This window comes from Ambystoma mexicanum, chromosome 9 (genome assembly GCF_040938575.1).
Source record: "Ambystoma mexicanum isolate Mex_15411 chromosome 9, UKY_AmexF1_1, whole genome shotgun sequence".
Classification (NCBI taxonomy): Eukaryota; Metazoa; Chordata; class Amphibia; order Caudata; family Ambystomatidae; genus Ambystoma; species Ambystoma mexicanum.
In genome coordinates, this window is record NC_090931.1 from 515,588,327 (window position 1) to 515,613,378 (window position 25,052).

The window sequence follows — 25,052 nt, forward strand, 5'->3', positions numbered from 1 at the left end:
ACAGAGTATCTATTCTCATGTCCTTTGAGCGACTTAGATGCAAACGCTATTGTGTGCAGACCTTCCTGATCCTCCTGCATTAAGACTGCTCCAACACCATACTCACTGGCATCTACAAACAGTAATGAGTGTCTACTTTATTTAAACATAATCAAAATGGGAGCATTGGCAATGGCATCCTTAATCTTGTCAAACTCCTCCCTACATAAATGATTCCACTTAAAGGTAACACCTTTCCGAGTCAGCATTCTCAAATTTCTTGACATGTCAGACAGCCCTCTGACAAATTTTCCATAGAACTCAACCAGGCCAAGGAAAGACAATACATCTGCCTTTGACATTGGCACTTCCATCTTACAAATGGCTTCTATGGCCTTCTCCTTGGGTTTGACTCCTTCCCCCGTGATTTCATGACCAAGATACTCTACCTTGTTAGCTTTAAATATACATTTCTCTAGGGACACTAAGACCCGCTTCTTTAAATATTTTAAACACTCTAGTCTCTTATGTTCCATTTCATCCTTTCCACACACTAGCACATCATCCTGGTAACACATGACACCTCTTTCACCTCCTAGTAACTTTTACATTATGCTCTGGAACACACTCGCCACCGAAACCAATCCAAACGGCATACGCACGCATCTGAAAAGACCAATTGGAGTAATGAAAGCTGTAAGGTCTCTGGAGTCAGGATGTAACTCCACCTGATGATAGGCCGATTTTAGGTCAATAATGGAAAATATTTCAGAACCAGATGCACCTGCAATTTAATCATCTATCCTGGGTAGTGGAAATTTTGTCAGCTACCACCATCTTATTAAGATGTCTGAGATCTATGCATGTTCGTAAAGATCCATTACCCTTTCTCACAATCACTATAGGGCTAACCCACTCTGAGGAATCCATTTTCTCTATTACTCCTTCACCCTCCATTCTTTTCAATTCCCTTTCTGCATCTTCTGAGGGCTAATGGGATGGTACGTAATTTAGCAATTTGTGGAGTGGCATCTCTCTTCAATCGAATCTTATGCACAAACCCTTTCAAACATCCAAATTTATCAATTGTGGTATTGGATTGTGCTCTCCCATCATTTACCACGGTACTAGCGGCTTCACTCCCTACAGCCAATACTTGATCTGGGTGACTTGCCTCAAGCCGTATTTTCAGTTCAGCTTGATCACTCCAGGACAGGAGTTCCCCACCTCTAGTGGCCACATGGACTGTTCCTGTTGACTTCCTATCCTTGAATTGCAACTCCACTTCAAAACATCCTATCATTTCTATCGGTACATCTCCATAGTCATTCGCTTTTACTATATTCTCCCATAAGGTACAGCATCCAAAGTTTTCTCTCCACACATGCACACTTATCAAGGTATAATCCGCTCCACTATCCATGAGCATCGACACAGGTATACCTCCAACCATCACTGTGGCGTATGGTTTCTTTTTCTTCACTTTCCCATCAATGGCATTGACTGAAAACACCACCTCCCTACCATCACCATCATTTGGGTCATACTCATGCTCTACGTTGACCTCATGTACCTGACCTGAGCTTGCATTGAAATTCCTACACCTGGCCATTTGTCCTCTCACTCCACAGTCATTACATATTATGTGGATCGCAGAACACTTTGTCAGATGCTAAATGTGACAGACTTCCACACCTGAAGCACCTCCTTATTGGAGCACATCTCGAGTAACTAGAATCTCTACCACCCTTAAATGCATTAGTCTCACTGGGTGATCCTTTGGCTTCCCTCATGGACAACCACTGTTGGCAAGACTGACGATTCTCTGTCCTTCTGCCCATTTGCAAAGGACGGCGGGGAGGCCCTGCAACACTTCTCTGTACCACTTGAAACCTTTTGTATCGCAGCCTCATTGTCATTTGTCTTGGGCCTATCATGCGATGGATTGTCTTGTTGAAGAACCTTTATACATTTATCTGTATGTTCTACCTTTTTCGCTATCTCAATCGCCCTGTCAAGAGAGGGATTCTTTTCCTTCCAATATTCCCTTCTGATATTGTCATTTGAACATTTGATCATCAATTGATCCCTTATGTGTTCGTCATGACAATGACCAAATCTACACTTAATAGCCAAACCTCTAAGAACAGTTATAAATTCTTCAATATTCTCCCCACTCTTCTGGTCTCTTGTGGCAAACTTGTACCTTTCTAGTATTACATTCTCCTCAACACAATAATGTTTGTCCAACTTTGGTAAAGTTTTTTCAAATGGCCCCCCTTCAGGAATATCTGGATGTTCCGTAAGCTTTTTTAACACTTCTTGCCCAGCAGCACCTAAGCAATGAAAGAGGAGTGCTTCTTTGCGCTCAGTGGAAAAGTTGGGGCCAAATGCAGCCAGCACATATTTGTAAAAGCCCTCCTTCGAGTCTAACCAACGCACTCTAGGTTCACCTGGCGTTGGAAGGAAGAAAACTGGAGCCGGTATGTTTGCCATGTCTCAACCTGGATACTGTCACCCCCAGTACAAGCAAACCTCTTCCTCTGAAGCACTGTTCCCCAAAAGTAGCAAGTAATCCAAACTCTTTAAATCTGCAAAGTTAAAATAAACTTAAATGTAAATAATGGTGGTGGTTGCAGACAACGGCAGGATCGCACAATGAAAATATTCCAGCACCTTGCGCTCACTGAAGCATTTGAATGATGCAAGTCTGTGTGAAGCTAACGCTAGGCATCCCTCACTCGGTGTTGCTTCAGTAATCCACCAAACTCCCCAATACCAATAAGTAAATGATGCTCCTCTCACCTTCCAAATTCAAAAATAAACAATGCTTCCGGGAGAGACACTCCGCTTCAGGCTGCACTATGTCCGCTCCGAGACACAGACCAGGTCCAGGCGGTCAATATGACCAGGATACCCTTCCTGTGCTTTCTTGCACCCAGTAAAATCCAAAACTGGTGCAATTCCTGTGCACTTCCTGTTGTTGCCGGGGGGGCGTGTCTCACTGGGCCCAATCCTCGTTGCCAATGTTAAATGGTTCTGTAATACACTTCAGAGACTTCACATAAGTTGAGAGGTTTTATTCAGAAAAGATAGAGAATGGCCCCCAGCAGTGAACCACTTGGAATCTGGAACACTTACTGAGTCAACACAGCCAGGGTTCCCTTGTAACCAAGATACCCAATGCCATGAGTGACAAGAATATTGGACAGGGAGATGAGATCTCAAGTTGGTACTAAGCACCTCCTAACACCCTCCCCCCCCTGTATCGTTTTATTCAGCGTTTCAGAGAAACACATACATAAGCTTTAAACATCAACTTTTCGTTCCCAATAGCTTAGCAACAAGTCCAAAATAGATTTTCCCCTTTAATTTATAACTGATTTCCCCCGTCCCCCTCCCTCAACTCCCGCCCCCCCCCCCGTTTCCCCTACCCCACTCCCCCCTTTCCGTGAATAGACCGTGAGCAGGAACTTGCCAAGCTTCAGTTGTGTCTCAACAGGATCAGGGGCATGGTCGATGGGCCGTTTAGGCTCTTATTTGTAGGCTTCAAGGAACGGGGCACATTCCATTTCTCTGGTTGGAGAGAGGTGTATGGCTGCCGTAATGTTCTCCATCTCATAAAGTTCTCTAGCTTTGCGAGCCCAGGTAGCTTCCGTTGGGAGGTCATGGTCTTTCCAGCTTATTGTGATACATACCCGGGCTGCCAGGAGGAGAAAGTGTGTCATGTGGTGTCTAGTATCCAACGGTCTCCTAGCTCTTCCAGACAAAACAGCACCAATCTTGGGTCTTTGTCTCTGGGAGTTCCTTCTACTCTTCTTATCCAAGTCAGGACCTCTGTCCATTAAATCTGGACTTACCGCCACATATGCCAATAATCAGCTTGGAGGCCACATCACCTCCAGCATTGCGGGCTCGATTGTTTATACATTTTTGATAGTTTCTTTGGGTTGTAATGCCACCCGTGTAATAATTTCTTTTCGTGCAACTTATATTGCGCCGAAATTGAGGTTTTCTGTGCTGATCTGCGCATCTGTTTCCACAATTGGAGTGTCAGGGGAAACCCCCCCCCAAAGTCCTTTTCCCATCTCTTCCGCAGGCGATAGATTCCATTCTCTGCCTCGCTAATCAGAGATTTGTACATTAACAAGATGAGCCCTGGTTGAGCAAGCTTCACTGATTATTTTTTCAAAAGGAGTGCGATCTCTCTGAAGTTTCTTTCTCCACTTTGGCGCTTGAAGCACTCCGTTTAGTTGCAAATATTTGAATACATCCAGGGGGCCTATTTGCAGTGTGGTTTCCAGGTCCTGAATTAGCATGCACCCAGTAGGTTTCATAATTTGGCCCACCCTCTCTAAGCCCACCTCGTACTATGATAGATAAGGACTTGGTTCTTGAAGGCCCTTTCTTATGGGGGGAAGGAAGGGGGGACCCAGATGAAGCACATGGGGGCAGGCCTCGTCAGCTCCTTCATGTCTCTTCTGCTCCACCATATCTTAAAGAGCGAGCCCATTGCAAAGTGATTGATCACACTTGAGGGGAATGACTGTTGGGGGCCCACAGCCACTCTCCGAATGTAACAGGTCGCATTCGATGGTTTGAGGATCGTTTCTCAGATGTGGGACCAAGGTGCGGAGCTGGGCCGCTCGATAGTATGTGTATGGGTCCGGGAGACCCCTCCCTCCCTCCTTGTTTTGGTTGGATCAAGGTGCTGTAGGCAATACATTGATTTTTCCCCTGCCATAAAAATGTTACGAGTTTGGCCTTAATCTCTTGAAAGTGGGTTCGAGGGATAGTAATTGGGAGCATCCGATAGTAGTACAGTAGTTTCGGGAGCACCGTCATCTTTATGGCATTGATGCGGCCCAGCCATGACATTGTGAGCTTACTCCATCTATTCAAATCTTTTGATATTTCCGTCATGAGTGGTGGGAGATTTGCCTCGTACATGTCTTCTGATCTTGATCCCTAAGTATTTCAATTGATCGTGCACCATTGGAATTTCCCCTGTGGTGGTTCTCCTGTCTTTCAGGTCAGCAGATTTTTTGTATGGAAAGAGTGGGCTTCTCCACGTTGACTTCAGTCCTTCCCATTTTCCGAAATCTTATTTTGTCCAGGACTACTGGTACGGTCGAGGCGGGGCCTGACAGAGCAAGATGTCGTCAGCAAACATTGCGAGCTTGTACTCTTTTACACAAGGAGGGGTATTTTTCTGCCTTTGTAATGCCTCTGGAATGACCACTATGAGGGCCACTGAGAATGACAGAGGGAGGGCCTGCCGGTATCACGTATGTGGTTAAATAAATCTGAGAGTTGCGAGGCAAGTGTTTCTGCGAAGTGTTTTTAGAAGCCCATGGTGTATCCATCTTCACCAGGGGCGCCACCCGCGGAGAGCCTCTTCATTGCCACTTTCACCTCGTCTGGGGATATGGGGGGAGTCCAGGCGATGTTGCTCAGCTGCAGTTAGGTGAGTCAGCCGAGCTTCCTTGATGTACTCTTTCATTGCTGTCTTATCTAGGCTCCCTCCTGAGGTGTACAGCTTTGTGTAGAAGCTGGCAAACAGCGTGGCTATGCCTTCTGGGGTCTGTGTCCAATCTCCTTCCTCAGTTTTGATATTTTCCACCCATCTCTCAGCTCTTTGCCCTCTCAATCTGGCTGCCAACATTTTGTCGGCTTAGTCTCCCTTCTCGTAGAACTTTTCTTTCAATGTTAATTTCCTCAGGACATCCCCTCTACCCAGGGCTTTGAGATCTATTCTTTTCTGCTTCAGCGATTCTATGTGATCCTATTGGAAAGACCCTAGTGTATGCATTTTCTCCTCCAGGGTGGTAATCTCCTTTCATAAGTTGTCTTCTAGCAACTTACTCTCTCTCTTTCGTCTTGGCCCCTCCCTCATCTGGTGGCCACTCCATACTGCCCTACCCGCTTCCCATAGTGTTCCTCTTCCCACTTCCCCATTATCGTTTATTTGGAAGTATTGCCTCTTCCAGTTCCTGTGAGCATGGTTGGTCCATCCACAGATATTCATTGCAGCGCCATTTATAAACTTGCTTGATAAGCCCTTCCTGGTCAAGAGTTGCCCTAACCATGTCATGGTCCGACCATCCCACCGGACGAATGTCACTACCTAGGATCCTTGGGCTGGTTTCCCTGCTTACCAACAGATAGTCTATCCTCATGAATGTCTCATCAACACTGGATTTAAAAGAGTACCCTTTCTTGTCTGGGTTGGCTGCTCTCCAAATATCCACCAGGTTTCCCTCTGCGATGCACACCAAAAATGTACCCCTAATTCCCTTGAAGTGTCTCAGTTCATTGCCCTCGTGGCTTGTCTATCAGTGTGTGGATCGGCCCATGTGTTAATGTCCCCCCCATTACCAGAAGGCCCCTACTTTTCCCCAGGATTGTGGATAGGGCTTCCTTAATGAACGCTGCTTGCCCCTGGTTGGGCGCATATACTCCTGCTAGGGTGATCTGCACGTTGTTCCATTCCCCCCGTACTATCAGAAGTCTACCCCCATAAGCGATTGCACCTCCGGGTTTACAAGTTTGACCGTCTTGTGGAGTATCATGGCTACACCCTTTTTTTTTAGGCTCGCTGAGGCTCGGAAAGTCTGCCCCACTCCCCTCCCTCTCAATGGTCTCCTCTCCCCCGCTTTAAGCCTGGTCTCCTCTATGAAGAGCACATCCAACGCTGCTCTGTCAAATTCCCTTACCACCAGAGACCTCTTAGTCAGAGAGTTTAGTCCCTTAACATTAAGTGTGGCCACCCTCAAAGTTGTAGTCCCTTCCCCGCTTTTAGCTGTGGTAGTCATTTATATGTTGAATTTCCCGTTCCCCAATCGCTGTGTCTTGATTCTGCCCTCTAGTTTCCCTTGATCCGTGTTTCCCCTGGTTCCTGTGTTCTTTTGCACGCCCTCTCAAACCCCTTCTCCCCCCACCCCCATCTCACTTCAAACTTGAAAATTAACAGACCAATTAACTGGACCACAGCCATTTTAACTGTCCTAGGTCCTTGAGGTCGAGACGCCCTCATTTTGCGTGAGGGCCACTAGGTTTGAAAAACATATCCCCCCGTGGAGACCTTTTGTTTTCCCCCCTCGATTTCAAACCAGAAGTAGTAGTGTGTGTGACTAGTGCTTGGGTTACCCCCATTCATCGCGTACCTTCTCACAACGGCTTCTTGGGCGAGATCTGGGAGGAAGTATGCGTGCCTAAACCCGCCTTGGTTCGCTTTCTCCATCTATGGGGTTCCTCGTCCCCCTTTGACTGCGAGGCTTGGGATCCCTCAGGCCCAGCTGGGGCTCTTTCATTGTTCAGTCCTGACAAGAACTTGAGTACTTGACTTGCTTCATCAGAGGTGACCACTCTATAATCTTCTCCTTTGTAATCAAAAGTTAAGTCAAAGGGGTATCTCCATCTGTACTGTATGAACCTCTCCGTCAGCCACGCTGTTAGGAGCCTGCATGCTCTTGGTCTACCCAGGGTAAGGTTAGAGAGGTCTTGGAAGTTTTTTTTGGAGCCCTGAAATTCAATGTTCTGAGTTTCCTTTGCTTTCAGGAGGACTTCTGCTTTCTCCTTATATGAAGGAATTTGACAACTATTGAGCGGGGCCCTCTGCAAATGCTCGACCACCACTGTGGGCTCTCTCAATTTGTACTTCTTTTCCACTGTCGGCCTCAAATATGTGGTTAATTATTTCCTGTACTTTTCTCTCAACTTGGGCCAGTGTTTCGCCATCTTTTTCCTCCAGGCCCAGGATTCTTAGGTTGGATCTCCTTTCCCCGTTTTCCATGTCATCCATTTTGAGCGCAATTTCTTCCTCTTTCAGGTCTGTGTCAGCCATCAGAGCATTCAACTTCATCTCCATTAGGTCCGTGTTGGTCTGGTTATGCTCTTGGTCCTCAACCTTTCCCTCTATGTGCTCCACTTTTCATTTACGCTCTGAGATGGACATTTGTATATCTGTGCGCAGGGAGTCTTATCTCTGCCATGATCCCCGCAATGTCCTCTTTAGTGGCCGTGGTATTTATTTCGGTAGCGAGGGAGTCCAGAGCCTCTTCACGCCTATATTGCTGCAGTCTATCTAGAATCGAGGTTGCGCGTGTCTCCACTCTTTTTTCCTCTTTATGCCCGCATGCTGGGGTGGCTCAGCGGGGGTCCCCCCCCCCCTGGTTCTTTTTTGTGTGTCGTTCTGGCAGGCTTGGTATCACCCCTGCGTCCAGTCTTGGTGTCTCCCCTGCTGGGCGTAGAGGATTTGTGCCCCTATGGATCAGTCGGATCCCTTCCTTCCCTCTGGATATTCTTTCCGCCTTTGCTCTTCACTGCTGCTCCCTGGGAGCCCTCTCCCCACGAGCAGGCGGTCTGGTGGTCTTATTAGTCCTTTTTCGTTTGTTTGGTCCCTTTTTTCCCTGGTTTTGGTCACCACTCCGGGTTCTCTGCCTTGGTCGCGCCGAGAGCTGTGGGAAACTCAGTCCCGCCTCGCCGGGAGCGTTACCCCCCCCCTCTGATGCGCAGGTCTGTCCTGGTCACGGGTGAGTTCGCTCCCACCTATTTACACACTGCGCATGGTCTTCTCACTACCTCCTTGCCTCAAGCCAGAAGTGGGTCCTGTCTCGCTGCGCTGCACGCAGGGCCTCCCCACCCAGGGTTTTGGAAATTGCCACTTACCGCAGGTCCGGGGCGCATATGTTTTCTTCTTCACCTATCTCCTGGAGCTTCAGGGTTGGTTCGCCTCTTGCCCTTCTCTTTGTGGCGGGTTCCGGGTGTTGGAGTGCTAGCTCTGGGGTTCTGGTCCAGCTGGAGGAGATGGCGCTGGCGAGATAGATCCTCTCAGGAGTGGCCATACACGATGTTCATGAGTTCAGGCTTTAGTCCTTCTTGGTGGCCTCTCTCCCGGTCTTGCTGCTGTTGAGTCTGCGCGTGATCTATGGGCTGTATGGGGCGCTGATTGGGCGATCCCCGCCTGCATTAAGCGCTCCGTGGTCCTTCCCCCTGCTGGGGCCGCATCCCAGCTCCCTGTGTGCCTCTGCCTCGCTCGTTTCTCACAGATGGTTGGAATCCGTCCTCTTCTGCGGCTCCTCTGCTGATGGACCGCTAGTATGCGGCCCGGCCCCTTTCTCTGAGTGTGTCACAGTCTAGGAGTCCGGCCCACCACGAGTCGGCTCTTTCCCTTAGCGAAGCTCAGAGCCAGCACGCCATTACCTTCTAGGCCTGAGGGGGGATGGGCACTCCGCTCAGCTTTCGGTGTTTAATCTTCCCCCCGGCGGGCATCTAGGGTGGTAATGATTCATCGTCTGTAGTCACAGCACTTTTGGGTGCTTGCTTATTGAGATTTGGGGCGAAATAAGCTCTTTATCATCACCTTTCTCCCTGGGGCGGCAAGAAACGAAGTTCAGGTGGCCATCAGTCTCTGCGCCCCCTAGCGGTCTACAGCTCCATAATGATTTTGAATATAAAGTGAAGTTCATAATTGTATAATGGTAATCATTGTGGGCTTACCAAATGTGATGTTTCCCGAGTATAAGGTTGATATGGCATCTAGCCAATGATGAATGATTGCACCGAATAGTGCTTCTCGGAAGAAAGAAATTATAGATTATGTTTAAGGTGTGGTCCTAGCAACCAAACTGTTTGGCAGAGGTTACTGTAGATATTCTGTGACTAAAGGATGGTAGTGCCCCCTCGGTTTACAGGAGACCAGCAAAAGCAAATCTGAATGGTAGTGGATTGCCTTGTGGCTATATGGTAATGAATGGCGGGTGTCTATGCTTTCCAAAATGTCACAATTGCTCATTAGCCTCCCTGCAAGTTACTTATTGTTACATTAATTTTCATGTGACCAGCCTAAGTGGGGTGCCTGTGGATTGTTCTCTCGTACATGGTTGAACACATGGGGGTGTGTTGCAGTGGTGGGTTGTGGTAGTGACGAGATGAAATTCAGTTTTTAAACTTATGCACGTCACTACATGCTTTTCACTAAATCTCTCTGCAAATGTCACACTACTTGTTTGGATACGATAAACTATCAATATGTGAACAAACATGTCAGCACACACAGTGATAATAAAGACTTAATGGCACTAATCTACAACGGGTGGACTACATTTCTCATCGCTATAGGACTCCACAGAACATAGGAATCCTCCTAGAAATATAACCTATTTGTTAAGCGCCAATATTGCAGGAATCCAACACACCCACCCTTTTTGTATTCGTTTTGAGGTTTGGCAATAGGTTTTCTTGGTATTGGCCATTTATTTTTATTGTTTTCAAATTAAACTTTATTGGCATTTTTTCAACAGCAGTACAACCAAACAGCCTCCATTGAGGCAACAGAGGTGATAAGATGGAACATTTAGAAAGCTCTAAAACCCCTAAGAGAAACTGAATTAGTCTTCGGCCTTCCGCCAACAGTAACAGCCATCAAACCATAAAGCTAAACTCCCACTCCCTTCACGCCTCACTCTATGCTCCCCCGCCCCTCAAACTATGGCTCATTCACATCTAGTCGGCTTGGCATGTCGCATCACGGCAGTGTCCTGTTGCATAAGAGTCCCGAGTTCCTGGGCCCTTACGGGCGGTCCCTTTACACCTTTTGACCATTTACATTGCCCCATGGGCATAGTGTTTCCACAGTGGCTCTCCCTGTGCTCCCAGTCCAATTTACCAGTAGCTCATCGGCTCAGTCTAACCCAGGTGGGTGACACATACTTGTTCACAAATTCCGCCCATTCCATCTCGACAGATACTCGGACCCTGTGGAGACCCGCCATAATTTGTTCCATCACATACATATTTTTGGCAACACTGATCCATTCCTTTTTACTTGGGATGTGCGCATTCTTCCATCGGATCGCCAGGCATGCCCTGGTTGCAAGCAGCAGGCCTGCCGCCATCGGGGGGGGAGTCTCCATCCACCTCTTCTAATCCAAACAAGACCAGCAATGGGGCTTTCGTTCTAGGTATACCCTCAAGCTCCTTGATCCATCCCAGGATCTCATCCCAGAACACCTGGACCCTTTGACACCTGTGCCAGTAGTCTGCCCTGATCCCACATTGTCGCCAACACAGAGGGCTGACATTTTGGTACATTTTAGAAAGTCTGACCAGGTCCTATTGCCACCTGTGTAGGAGCTTAATTGCATGGAGTTTATATTGGCAGGATATTGAAGTCCGCCAGGCACCCCTGCAGAGTTTATACCAATGAAGTTGGTCCAACCACCCCCCTCCCAGGTCTCTCTCCCATCTCTCCCTTAGCTTGTCAGTGGACCCCCCCCCCCGCCTGCCTCAACCAGGGCTCTGTACATGGCGAAGACCAGCCCCCCTCCCTCCTGGTGTCTAGGAGTCTCTCGAAAGGGGTGAGGACCCTCTGGATCTGTTCCCTCAAGCCCACCCTTGTCAGTGCCCCCTTAAATTGGAGATAGAGAAAGACTGAAAGTTTGCCAATATTCAAGGCCTCCAAGTTTCTGTATGGTAATAAATCTCCCCTCCCTCCAGAACTGTCCTACCCTCTCCATTCCTGCCTCAAACCAGGGTTGAAAACTTTCAAGGCTTCCTATAGCGTCTCACACTCCCCAGCACCCAGATATGTTGCAGCGGTGATGGCCAAGTTGTGACCCCTACCATATCCGTACCCTTTTTCCATACAAACCAGATTGTCTCCAAGATTGGTGTTCGAGAATCCTACGTGGCATCTTATTTTTCAGGACCCAGAGCCATTCCCCAACCGTGGCCGGATGCATGTGGGTGTTGTGGGTGTTGTCTAGGGTGACCCATTGGAGATCTCGCTGTGAAGTATCAGGACTCAGAGTTGAACAGCCTTATAGTAAAGCTTCACGTCAGGGAGGCCCACCCCTCCTTTTTCCTTAGGAAGGCAGAGGGTCCCCGTGGGGATCCTGGCTTTTTTCCCCTGCCAGAGGAATCTTAGCATGGCGCTCCTAGCGACACTAAAAACGAGTCTGGGATCTTGATGGGTAAGATGGAACAAGTAGAGGATCTTGGGGGGGAAGACCATTTTGAGGGCGTTACAGCATCCCAGCCAGGAGACCATAAGCTTCCTCATTTCTCCAGGTCTTTTTAAAGTTTGTCCATCAGTGGGATGAAATGAGTCTAGTGAAGCTCTCCAAGATCCCTACTCATATTGATCCCCAGGTACCATGGTGTGCTGCAAACAACCTCTGCCTCAACACCAGCAAAACAGATTGTTCGCATTGGGACCCCTGCTCCCGCTTTCCAACTTTCACTCTGGCCGGCCTCCCTTGGCCCTGCGCCCGCACCCACCTGCGAGGCATTTTTGACTCCACTCTCTCCTCCTCTCCCATTTCGGACATCTCTAAAAAAATCTAACTATCAGCTAGACCTCCTCAGAGGTACTCTACCTTTTCTCACTTTCCCCAAGCGGCTCACTGTCTCCAGAGACCTGGTTCTTTCTAGGCTGGACTATTGTAACAGCCTCTTCCTCAACCTCCCTTCTGCCATGCGCCCTCTGCAACTCATCCAGAACAGAACCGCAAGACGTATCCTTGGCCTAAAGCCCAGGGACCATATCTCTCCAACGCTGAAATCCCTTCACTGGCTCCCTGTGGCTGCAAGGATCAAGTTCAAGACCCTCTGCATTGTCCACAAGGCTTTCTGGGGCCTGGGACCTACCTGCCTGCAACGCTGCCTACTTAAATACTGTCCCTCACTAGTCCTCTGCTCTTCTACCTCCAAACTTCTGCAAGTGAGTCGGTTCTCCAAGCAAAGATTTGGAGGGAGATCCTTATCCTCAGCAGGTGTCTCCCTCTGGAATAGCCCCCCTGCCGCCCTCCACCTGATCTTCCTAAGTTCTGGAAACTCCTAAAGACCTTCCTCTTCTCTTCCTTCTCTCTCCTGCTAACCTAGCGGTCTGCTCTTTCCCTTTCTCCCTCCTCTTCCTTAAAGCTTGCTGACTGGCCGCCTCGTGTACCTCAGCCTCTCACGGGTCCCGGGCACACCTGCCAGTCCTCTTTCCCACTTGCCTCACAGCTCTACACCTCACCCACACTCACTGCACTTGAGAAATAACCAAAGAGAGTGGCTCTCTGTGCACTTACACCAGTCTCCACCGAATAGGTGCACTTGGACCTCCCCACCTCCCTGTGACCGGCTGCGCACTTGCACAATCCGTACGCACCATGCCTGAAGATCATCTGTCTGTCCTCCCTTGTCTTCACTACTTAATTGCACTGGTAAAACTGCAGAATCGTTGTCAGGCCTATTTGCTGTATCTCAACTGTTATATGTACTTTACACATTTACTCTGCCTGTGCAGACTATTATCGTCTCAGAATTTCAAGGGCTCTGAGCAACAGTTTTTTTCCTCATGTTCCCACTCTCCTTGAGCACTTTGAAATACTTGCCTGCGTTATAGGCACTTTATACATAAACAATACTTTACCAACATCATACCTGAGCAGCCCCGGGCCTACCTCCACACTCCCAGGGGTGCCAATCTGGCTACGTTCTGGTCTGCGGTCTTGTTCAAGGGCAGGAGAACCGACTTGGACCGATTAATCTTAAATCCTGATATAGCGGCATATTGCTCGATCAGTTGGATCGCCATTGGCACTGAGACCGGGGGTTCACTATGTGAGAGCAGGGGGTTCACTATGTGTAACATGTCATCCGCATATAATGCTATGTTGTACTCCTGCTCCCCCCCACATGCAGAGACTGTCTACTCCGGGCCCCCCCCCGATCTTCTGAGCCAACGGTTCCAGGGAGTATGAACAGGATTGGGGCACCCCTGCCTAGTTCTTCCCCACAGGCCAAACCAACGTGAATACCCTACCATTGACGTGACACATGCCCTGGGTGAGGCATACATCGCCATGATTCCCCCGTAAGAGCCGGTCCCCCATACCATATTTGACCAGGACCGCTTTCAGGAAATCCCACTCTACCCCATCAAAGGGCTTTTTCAGCATCCACTGAGAGAAAGGTGGAGTCCCCTGCTGCCCGGCCACCTCATGAAGTAAATGCAAAGACTTCCCCATTGTGTCCGCCTCCTGCCGTCCCTTGATGAAAGCCACCTGGTCTTGGTCTATCAAACGCGGCATGTGCCCCTCCAGGCTGGCCGTGAGAACCCTAGCGTATATTTTGGCATCGATATGGAGGAGGGACATAGGCCTCTAAGACCCACACATCCTGGGATCTCTCCGCTCTTTAGGTATTAGAATGATGAGGGCCTGCAAGAATGAGTCGGGGGCAACCCGTCTCTAGTATGTCGTTGAAGAGTTCTATCATGAAGGGGATAAGGACTTCCAAGAAGGACTTGTAAAAGCCTGCCGAGAACCCATCTTCACCCGGTGCTTTACCCAGGGGCATTCGTGCCACCGCCCTCCTGATCTCCTCCCCTGTTATGGGGTCCTCCAGTTCCAGGGACTCCACTCTAGTTAGTGTGGGCAGTTATCTGCCAGATGTGTCAATCCTCCTTTCCTCCCATGCGGATTCTGAGCCATACAATGTCTTGTAAAAGGAGGCAAAAGTCTAGCACCTACCTCTTCAGGTGATGACACTGGCTCCTCCTCCTTCCGAATCACTTCTGAGACCCCACCTCTCTGCCCGTTGTCCCCTTAATCAGGCCGCCAGGAGTGCATCCTCTTTGTCGACCTAGTCAAAAAATATTTAAGAAATAGCAGGTTCTGAATTATGTTCCCTTTCTGAAGTAGTCTCAGCTCTTCCCTCTTAACACTTACCTCCGCAAGGCATTCTTCCTTATACTCCCCCCTGTTGACTGTGCCCATTTCTCCAGTCTGAGGATCTCCTCCTCAATGACGTTACACTCCCTCTTTTTCCAAGCCCCCGTGCTGATCAGTATTCCACGCCAGGTAGCCTTACCTGCCTCCCAGAAAACTCTCCTGGTATCATAAATTAATTACATCGCCACCTCGTGCCCCTGGGGTTCATTCCCAACCAGCATAGGTCCAAGGTGACCAGATCATGATCAGTCCACGAGATAGGGTGGATCTCTGACCCCTGGCCAATGTCCCACAGACCTCTTGAAATGTAGATGTAGTTTTATCCTTGTGAAAGTGCCGAGGGGGGGGGTGAGACGAACATGTAGCCCCTCTCCTGTGGGTCAAAGTGGCACCATATATCTCTCATACCATGCAGTTCCAGTGACTCCCCGATGTCCCCAGGGCCCTGCCTCGCGGACGCCTGTCCCCTGTCCTGCGTAGCCGGCCTATCTATTGCCACATCATCCCATGTGTTGAAGTCACCTCCCAGAACCACGTGTCCAGAACTCTCACTAAGAATTTTGGGGAGTGTACCCTTCATGAATCTTTGTTGTCCCTGGGTCGGGCGTGTAAATCGGTGCAAACGTAAAGTTCACCTTTTCGAACACTTCCTGTGACCAAAAGGGCCTACCCATCTACATCTTTTTTTTTTTTTTAAACTTTTATTTTTGCTGGCAGTGGTAGATGACATATACACACATTAGGCCGATTATGATATAACAGTGCAATACAAATGTGATACATGGGGATGTACATAGGCAGCGAGGGATGACCCCCAGGGTGAGGAAAGCAAGACAGTGTTGCAGAGAATTCCGTACATAACAGTGGAGACTTAGGGAGAACCAACACTAGAGGAGGGGACATCAAGACCGTTAAGATAACTGTTGAAGGCAGTCCAAATGTTTTTTGGCCGGGAACGGAATGGGAGAGTAGTAATATAGTCTTCTTCACAGTTTCGGGACCAGGTCAGTAGATTCAGCCATTTCTGAAAGGTGGGAGGAGCAGCACATTTCCAATTTTGCAGGATACATTTTTTGGCTATTATACAACATATATTCAAGAGTTTGGCCTCTCCTCTGACCCCTTCATCCCCCCACACTCCGAACAACACCCCCATCGGGTCAGGCTCAATCGTCACATCGCAAATTTCGGACAGTGTTTTAAAGATCTCGTCCCAGAATGGGGCAAGTTGGGGGCAGTCCCAAAACATGTGGAGATGGCCAGCGTCTTCCGCTCCGCAGCGGGGGCAGAGCCGCATCTCAGAGCGGGCAAACTTGGAGAGTCTACGCGGGGTATAGTATAGCCTATTCAGCAATTTGTATTGTATTGTCCGGTACCGGAAATTCAGGGATACCTTGCCGGTATGGGAACACAATTTACCCCACAGATGGTCTGTAATGTCAACCCCCAGTTCAGAGGCCCAGTCGTCCCGGGCCCGTAAGGGCGGTGGTGTGGCAGCTGTGAGCTGGAGTTTATATAGCGATGAAACTACCCCTCGGGCCCCGCCAGAGTTGGCGATATAGGCAACAGCGGGATGGTCAGGGGGTTCGTTGGGGAACACAGGCCAAGCGGTCCGGAACGCTGCTCGGAGTCTGTAGTATTGCAGCAGTTCCAGCGGTGTACCAGCGTGGGATGGCTTCCAAGTCTGTGGGGTTATAAACACCCCATCCGGATAGAAGTCAGTTAGGGCCAGGTATCCTAGGGACCGCCAGTGACGCGCCAGAGCTATGTCATTCGTGGGTTCCAACCCGGGGAGCTGCCAGGCGGGGAGCCACTTATAGTATGGGTGTTCCGCGGAGCCTGCAGCAAACAACCGCCCCCAGGCTGATAGTGTGGTCTGGACTGGATCTATAGGTGAGTCAGGTACGTACCGACGATGTAAAATTAGAGTCATGATATTGGCGCCGGAGGCAGCAAGGTTTTCAAGCTTGACGTGCGGGCGAGGGGAGGGTCCGGGGTACCAGTAAGTGGCAAATTGTGCCTGCGCTGCTATCCAGTATCGCATCAGGTCAGGGGCCGTGAACCCGCCTCTGTCGTAGGGCAGAGTCATATCCCCCCACTTTTTCCGCACAGCACCGGAGTGCCACAGGAACTGCGCACATAGCCTGTGCAGATCAGTGAAGTATTTCCTGCCAGGCCATATGGGAACATTTGTGAATGTGTACAATAATTTGGGAAGCAGTATCATCTTAACCAGTGATAACCGCCCAGCAAGTGACAACGGGAGAGGGCGCCAGCGCGCGATCTTGGTTTCGGCTAATTCTGCCACTGCTAGGTAATTGCTAGTCAAGAGGGTCTCCTTGGTCAAAGACACCTGAACTCCCAGATATTTAATCCCGTTGGGGGACCAGCGGAGTGGGTATTCAGTGGCCGGCTGGAGCGTGGAATGTGTGAGGGGGAAAATTTCGGATTTGGTGTAGTTGATAGTAAAGCCTGAGTATGTTCCGATACGAGTGATGTCCCGAAGGAGAGGGTCAAGGTGGAGATCTGGGCTCCTGACGAAAAGCAGGATGTCGTCAGCGTAGAGCGAGATAATTTCGGGTGTACCCTGGAGGCGTATCCCTTTGCATGAGTGACGCTCCCTGACATAGTCCGCCATGGGCTCGATGGCAAGGGCAAACAGGATCGGGGAAAACGGGCAGCCCTGTCGGGTGCCACGAGAGAGAGGAAACAAGGCAGATGTTTGGGAGTTGACGCGAACCCTGGCGACTGGGGATGTGTATAATAGTTTGATGTATGCGATCATCCTGGGTCCGACGCCCATGTTTTCCAGGACCAACCACATGTACTTCCAGGACACCATATCGAAGGCCTTCTGGGCGTCCAAGGTGACCGCCACCGCACACACGTTTTGACTGATACGAGCCATGACGTTAAGGAGCCGTCTAATATTGTGCGATGTGGATCTACCAGGGACAAAGCCGGATTGGTCCTCATGTACCATGTATGACATAATAGGAATGAAACGATTGGCGAGCACCTTGGCGAAAATTTTCGTATCCAAGTTCATGAGTGATAGGGGCCGATACGAACCACAGTCATCTGCTGGTTTGTCAGGCTTGAGGAGGACCGTAATAACGGCTTCACGTAGAGACGAGGGAAGGCATCCCAGCCGGAGGACCTCATTCCATACCTCTAGCAATTCGGGTCCCAAAATGGCCACATGCTCCTGAAAGAATTCAGCCGTAAGCCCGTCGGGGCCCGGCGCTTTCCCCTTCGGGAGACTTGATATGGCTTCCACTATCTCATCTAGTGTAATGGGGGAGTCCAACTGTTCTCTCGTTGCCGGGGAGATGATAGTGGTGGGTATCTGGTCTAAAAGCTCGCGCATATGGGATTCGCTATGTTCAGGGGGTTGAGAGTATAGTTTGGAATAGAAGCTTGTGAAGACCTCGAGTATGCCCTGGTCGGACCACTGAGTCGTTCCATGATTATCCTTAACACTGGTAATGTGGGCTTGGCCCCATTCCCCCCTGGCCAGGGCAGCGAGTGTCTTGCCGGGTCTATCTCCCTCACCGTATTTCCGTGCAGCCTGTGGACGACTGAAGTACTGCACTTCCCTGATTGCCTGTTCATTGAAGATCTTGAGTTCTTCACTGATCTGGGAGAGTATACCAGGGTCAACGGAGGCCGGGTGGGCCCGTTCCGGGTCACGTAGCTTAGTTTCAGTGCGTGATAGGGTGGCTCTTATGGATTTGAGCACCCCCGACTCCCTAGAGATGGACGCCCCCCTAATGAAGACTTTGAAGGCGTCCCAGCGGATCCCCCGGGTGGTGTCCTGTGGTGAGTTGTTGTCAAAGTAGGACTGGATATCTGCAAGTATGTCTGCTCTAAAAACTATGTCCTGTAGGGCAGCAGATTTAAAGCGCCATGTGTTAATAGTGGGGGTAGGCATGCCCATGTCAACAGACAACAGGATCGGTGAGTGATCAGATAGTGTGCGAGCGAGTATACATGTCTTGGAAACCCTACCTAGCATAGGACCAGATAGTAGGAACAGATCGATCCTGGACGAACTGTCGTGGACCGATGAGTAGAAGGTGTATTCCCGTGTTGACGGATGTAGAGCTCTCCATGCGTCATGAATGTCAAGTGTCTTGCAGTGGGATAGGAGTCTGCGCGCTGCACCCGACGGGGGCCTGGACGCTATGCCAGTCCTGTCTAGGGAGGTGTCCAGAATAAAGTTCATATCCCCACCCCAGACGATTTGCACATCCGTGTATCCCAGCAGTATGGAGACCACCTGGTCAATAAATTCGGGGGAGTCGACGTTGGGGCCATAAGTATTTACGAGCAGGTAATCTCTATTGGCAATGGCGCAGTACAGCACAATGTATCTTCCACAAGGGTCTATGTAGCTCCTATGGAGGACAAACTTAAGAGACTTGTGGATCAATGTTAGGACTCCTCTGGCGCGTGTGGAATAAGAAGTAAAGTATCTGTGGGGACCCCAGGTAGGCGCAATGCTTCTGGCCAGTGGACCAGTGGAGTGTGTCTCTTGCAGGAGCAGTACTTTGCAGCCGTGTCTATTGGCATAAGCCATGATCCTGCGGCCCTTGGTGTAATTACTTAGGCCTCGGACATTCCATGACATTATCGTCACTGACATCTTAGCGCTTCAGACAAGAATATCACTAAACACAATAGCCATGGAGGACAATCTCCCATTAGGTGATACTCGCCCCAGTGTCCCCCTCCGTGTGCTGCAAATTCAGTCCCCAGAGCCCCCGATCCCAGGGTGATTGTGATTGAGACAATTGCATGCATCTCTACGGTTTTAATGAACATCCCACGAAATTTGTTGAATTTCAAATAAAAGAGTGAGCATGCACAAGTATAGGTGAGCCGGTGCGTATCTCCCTGCCATTCCGCCACTGCCTTTTTCTAAAACATTTCCCGGGTAACAAACCATACCTCCCCCCGCCCTCACTGCCCACCCCCAACTTGCAGTGTAAATCCCTTGCCCCCAAAAAAATGTGTCACCAACAGGTCCGATTCTCCCCGAGGGGTGGAGTTCGGAGGGCGAAATCCAACAGGGATAAGGCCCATTCTGTGCCCAACAGGGGCACCGAAGCAGTGACAACCAATAAACCAAAACCGTTGCCATTGCAGCGAGGTGTGCTGTAGCCGTGTGGGTGGTTCTTAGACAAAGATGTAGGACAGACAAGGCTGTCGTGAGTAGGTTCTGCGATTTAGCGGATCTAAAGACAGGAGCCCATGTCCAGCAGAGCTTTGCGGGAGAGACCAGAAAGAAGGAAGTTCTAGGGTTCGTAGACAATGCGATGCTCCGAACCGCAGGGGGAGCATTGTCCGCCGTGGTTGGGTCTAGTCTCAGCCCGGTCAGGCGCTGGGGGAGCCTGATGCGATGGATCTGTAGTGTGCTGTTTCCATATGCACGTTCAAGGTGACGGATGTTCCAGATGGAGAAATAGTGACCGGCCTGAGTTACCACTCATTACCCCTCATCAACCGGGGCCCCCGCCGGGCTGGGGAGCGGCAGGTGCATCTCAATGAATTTCACGGCCTCCTCTGGAACAGTGAAGAAATAAAGTTTCCCATTATGTGTGATTTTGAGGCGAGCCGGGAATAGGATGGCATACGGAACGTTACGTTCTCTGAGCAGCTTTTTAACTCCGATGAACTGACGCCTCTCCTGCTGGACCGCTATTGAGAAGTCCGGGAAGATCCTTATAGTATGAGATTCGAGGCGCAGGTCTCCTTTCTCTCGTGACAGCCGGAGGATGAGGTCTCTGTCCCGATAGTTGAGGATCCTGGCTATAATGGGTCTTGGGATGTCACCCGGTTTGGGCCTCGGTGACAGAGCCCGATGAGCGCGCTCAACGGTGAAGTATGGGGACAGGACTGGGTTGCCCAGGAGGTCCTTAAGCAGGGATTCCACAGCGTCTTCCATGCGGCCCCTGAGGGCATTCTCAGGGACACCGACGATCCGCAGATTATTTCTGCGAGAGCGCGATTCAAGGTCGTCGCACTTCGCTTTCACACTGCGCATGTCGCGTGACAGGGACGCCACTGTGTCCTGTAGTGCATGTATTTCGTCCTCATTGGTAGATATACGATTTTCAGCGTCGCTGATTCTGGTCCCCGCCTGATCCATCCGCGTTTTTAGGGAGGCAACATTGGCATTGATGTCGTCTAATTTCTCATGAAAAGACGCAAAGTTTTTGGCCATCGATTCCATAAGCGTGGTCAGGTCTGGGGGTGCGGGAGTGGGGTGATGGTCAGCTTCCAGATCATCCTGGATGGGCGAGTCCTGCTCCGCCTCTCCCCTCGGGACAGCTTTAGTGAATCTGTCCATGGCACCCCCTTTATGGTTCCCCTTGACCTTGCCAGGCATTGTTGTTATAGGATCACGGACTACGCAGACAGAGGGCCCGGCCACAGGGGGGAAGAGTATGGTCCCAGGTCAGGGGTGCAGACTGTAAATGTTGGGATTACTCCAGCCGATATGTGAGCAGGGCCCAGGAGGGGCACGAGTATGCAGGGATCAACTGGTACGGTGGTGTGAGGTGGTTCCAGGGATTGCCAGTGAGAAGGTGCTAAGACCACAGGGTCAGCCGCATCTGGGGGGTGGCGTCGCGGCACAGGTGAGGGAGCGGGGTATGCCTTACTGGTTGTTATTCCGCCTGCCACCCCGTTGAAACGCCAGAGTCACACAGGGGTTTGGGGCCAGTGTCTACCAGGCTGCTGGGGCAAGAGGTGCGCGCCCCGGGCGGGACCCACGCCGAGGGGCGCAGGGCCAGGTGTAAGTACTCCAGGGGGGGGTCCCTGTACAGCCCCCAGCAGGACGTGAGCGGGCGGCAGCTCCACGCTACCGGGGAGCGGAGCCAGACGGGAGATGTTAGGCGCCGGGGCTCGCCTGGACGAGGGCGCCGCAGCGCGCTGCACGATACGGGGACAGGTCGGGCCGCAGTCCGCCCGCCCCCCCAGGAAGAATGAACAGAGGAGCAGCGGTGGGGGAGGAAGGAGGGCAAAACGATCCCCCCCTTGGAAGGGACCAAGTTGGCGCTGGCAGCCGCTTCTCACCTCGGGGGGAGCCGCTCCACGCTCCCCAGGGCCGCGACACCCTACGTGGGATGATGACGAAGGTCCACAGCCGGATGGGCGGCGGGCGAGGCCGGGGCGCGCTCCGGCAATGGCCCCCGCCGCAGACCGCCGGCCCGCCGCGGAGTCCCCAGGAACGCGATCAGGCCGCAGTCCGCCCAACAGAGCGCCAGGAGGGGCAGGCGGGCCGAAAGGCGGGGGCGGGATCCAAGTCAGTGCCGCGGCCTCCGCGATAAAGAGGGCCGCAACGGCAGAAGGTCCAGTCCGGGGCTCCCCAGGGACGAAGAACAGCCGGAGCCCCCCCGGCGGCAGCACAGCGATGTAGGGCAGCGGTACTGCAAGTAGCAGGAAAGAAACGCACGCTGTGGCCGCAGATGTAAGCGGATTTCTCCCGATCCCACACGGAGCTCAGTGGCTAGGCAGCCATCTTGGGCTGCTCCACAGCGCCACCCCACCTACCCATCTACATCTGACCAAACCTTTGAGACCACCATTCTAAGTGTCTTCCGCATCAGGATCGCCCACTCCAGCTTTCCTAGAGGGGCCAGAGCCCCAAATTTCATGTCCTGTCTTACTGTTCAAAGTTCTCCGCTCACCCCCCTTCACAAACTTGGTCTTCTGTAGAAAGAGGATGTCAAGCCCCTCCCTGTGGAATTCCCCAGCTATCAGATCTTTGTCTGGGAGTGGAGACCTTTTAAATTCAGGGTGCCAACCTTCAGGAAATCCATTTGCTGCCCATCATCTGATGCGGTCGTCATGTTATCCCACTGCCATTGATCCCTCCACTTGCTATGCTGCTGTGGGTTGCGTGCCTTCTCCAGAGCCAGACCAATACTTGACACAACAAAGAGCCAACTCACCCCACTCCCCCCCCCCACCCACCCCTCCAAATCCCCCCCAAGCACCACTCCCCGTTCCCTGGACCTCCCCCAGGAACCATCCTAAGGTGTGGCCGAACCACCAACCTGACCCAGTCAGATAGGTTGTATGCATAAATCTCACCATATCTGTGAGCCCCCACTCTTCCCACCCCCCCGCCGCTCCTCTCCAGGGATCAACAGCGTGGAGTCACATCAACTAACCCCCACCCCATACATCACCCCCTCTCCCAGTAGACAGTCCCTCAGTGTTGAGACTGCGGGCAGCTCCTACAATATTTTCGCGCCACCCTTTCCTGAACCCAGAACTGATTAATAAATCTGCGAGTCCGTCTCCATGATAGCTCAAGTTCCGGCAGCCGCAGAGGTACTCTGCTCCCTGTATTTGCAGGTGCCTGGGACACACTTCTGTCTCAGGCCCTTGAGTGGCCACGGTCTTCCCTCGGTGCCGGTCGCCCGCGAGCCAGAGGGAAACTCAGCGTCCCCCAGCAGTTCGTTCATGGCTCCATTAATCTCCTCCTCTGACCAATTTGTGCCTGTGTCCGTCGATTTCTAAGGAAATTGAAAAAGGGAACTCCCACCTTTACTGGATGCCTTTCTAGTTAAGCCACTTGGTAAGGGGCTGGCAGAGCCTTCTCTTTGCAAGGGTCAGCGATAAGTCCTGGAAAATAGTAGTTCTAGCTTCGCCATATGCGACAGGCCTCACATTCTTAGCCCTCTCTAGAATTGTAACCTTATCCAGGTAGTTATGGAAGCAGACAAAGAGATCTGGGGCCCCCAGCGGTGCCACCGTCTCTATGGATCCTTTCAAACTTGGGATTATCTATGGAATCCTTCCCTGAAATAAGTTTTATCCTTTTGAGGTCTCTCTGTCTCTCCTTCCTTGTCCGGTATTCCGAAGATCCTAAGTAGTTTCAATAAACACTCTCTTGTGTTTCTCTCTTTCAGCCGCTTTGGTTGCTGCTAGTTCTACTTCTCCCTGGAGTACTGATATCTCACCCATTTAAGGGTCTCTGTTTCAGCCCGCTCTGGGCTAGGGTGGGTCTCCTTGCCCTCACCCCTATTCCTGGCATAACAGCATACCTGATTAGCTCCAGGGGTGTTCCTCTGGCGGTCTCCTCGGCTGATGCAACACTGCATTCTGGGCTATCGCTTGGGTTTCAGCGTCTCAGACGCTCCTCGTCAGTGCTGGGAGCAGCGGGAGGCGTTTTCCCTTGCCTGGCATGGTCAGGGCTTCTCTCCTAAGGCTGAATGGTTCCTGCTCTGTTCTGCGTTGGCGAGAGCAGCATTCTGTGGTCTCTGTCAACTAGGGGGTGTTCAGCCTAACAGGCTCACCAACCTAGTCCCAAGTGGCTCTCCCTTGGATAGAAGGGACAAATGCACTGGATTTGTCACACAAGGATTCATAGAAAGGCAAAACGCTGTAACCACCTTTGTAAAGAACAGCATCTTCGCTCTCATTCTGGAAGAAAAGTAGGAGATTGGCGCACACTTCAGCCTGCTCCAAACCCTCCATGTTTCTGTCCTGGCAGATTCAAATCGCAATCAAAAACACTTATGACTTAACTTTAGAAGACATGATAAAGATTCTGAACTGAAGCACACATATGGTTGGCATCCCATTGGGGCTCCACAAAACACTTCACTTGTTTCTATGAAGGAACTACTTAACATTTTCCACCAGTGGCCTGGAGAGAGATCAGCGCTCAAACCCTAAGGCTCTAGCTTGAAGACACTAATGAAGATTCAATGAAAGAAAAAATAAATAAATAAAAATCAGGATTTTACCTGACCCGTAATCCGTCTTCTGATGGTTGCACCAAGCAGCCTTAGGTTCAGTAAACAGTGATGGGAGTGTCTGGAGCCCCAGGAGGTACCATCTTTTCATAAATAATTAAAGTTACTCACCATAGTGACTAGAGTACTTAGTTCTCTTTGCTCCATCATTGTGTCGCATCCCCCAACATGGGGACGGCACTGGAACCTTTGGCAGTGAAAAATGGAGCTCCCCTTTACATTCAGTATAGTGCATGGGGGCGCGGCCTGGGGCGTGGGAACGCAGCGCCTCACCTCAGTCCACTTTGAACACATCAGAAGCTTGGATACCTGGCTACGCCCATACATATTAGCCATTGGCATACTAGCGGGGACAGGCAGGTGGGACATATGGAGGAAAGGGGACTAAGGACTAGGAGTACTCTAGTCACTAACTTAACTTGAATTACTCATACAGCCAGTCCCCTTTTCCTCCATCCTTGTGGGTGATTACACTGAACAAGAACATAGGTTGGGGTGGGGGGAACGGGTGCCACACTGCTTGTTCATGTAAAAAATTGGAGTAGAATTGTCCATCCTGACCAGAAGAGACCTG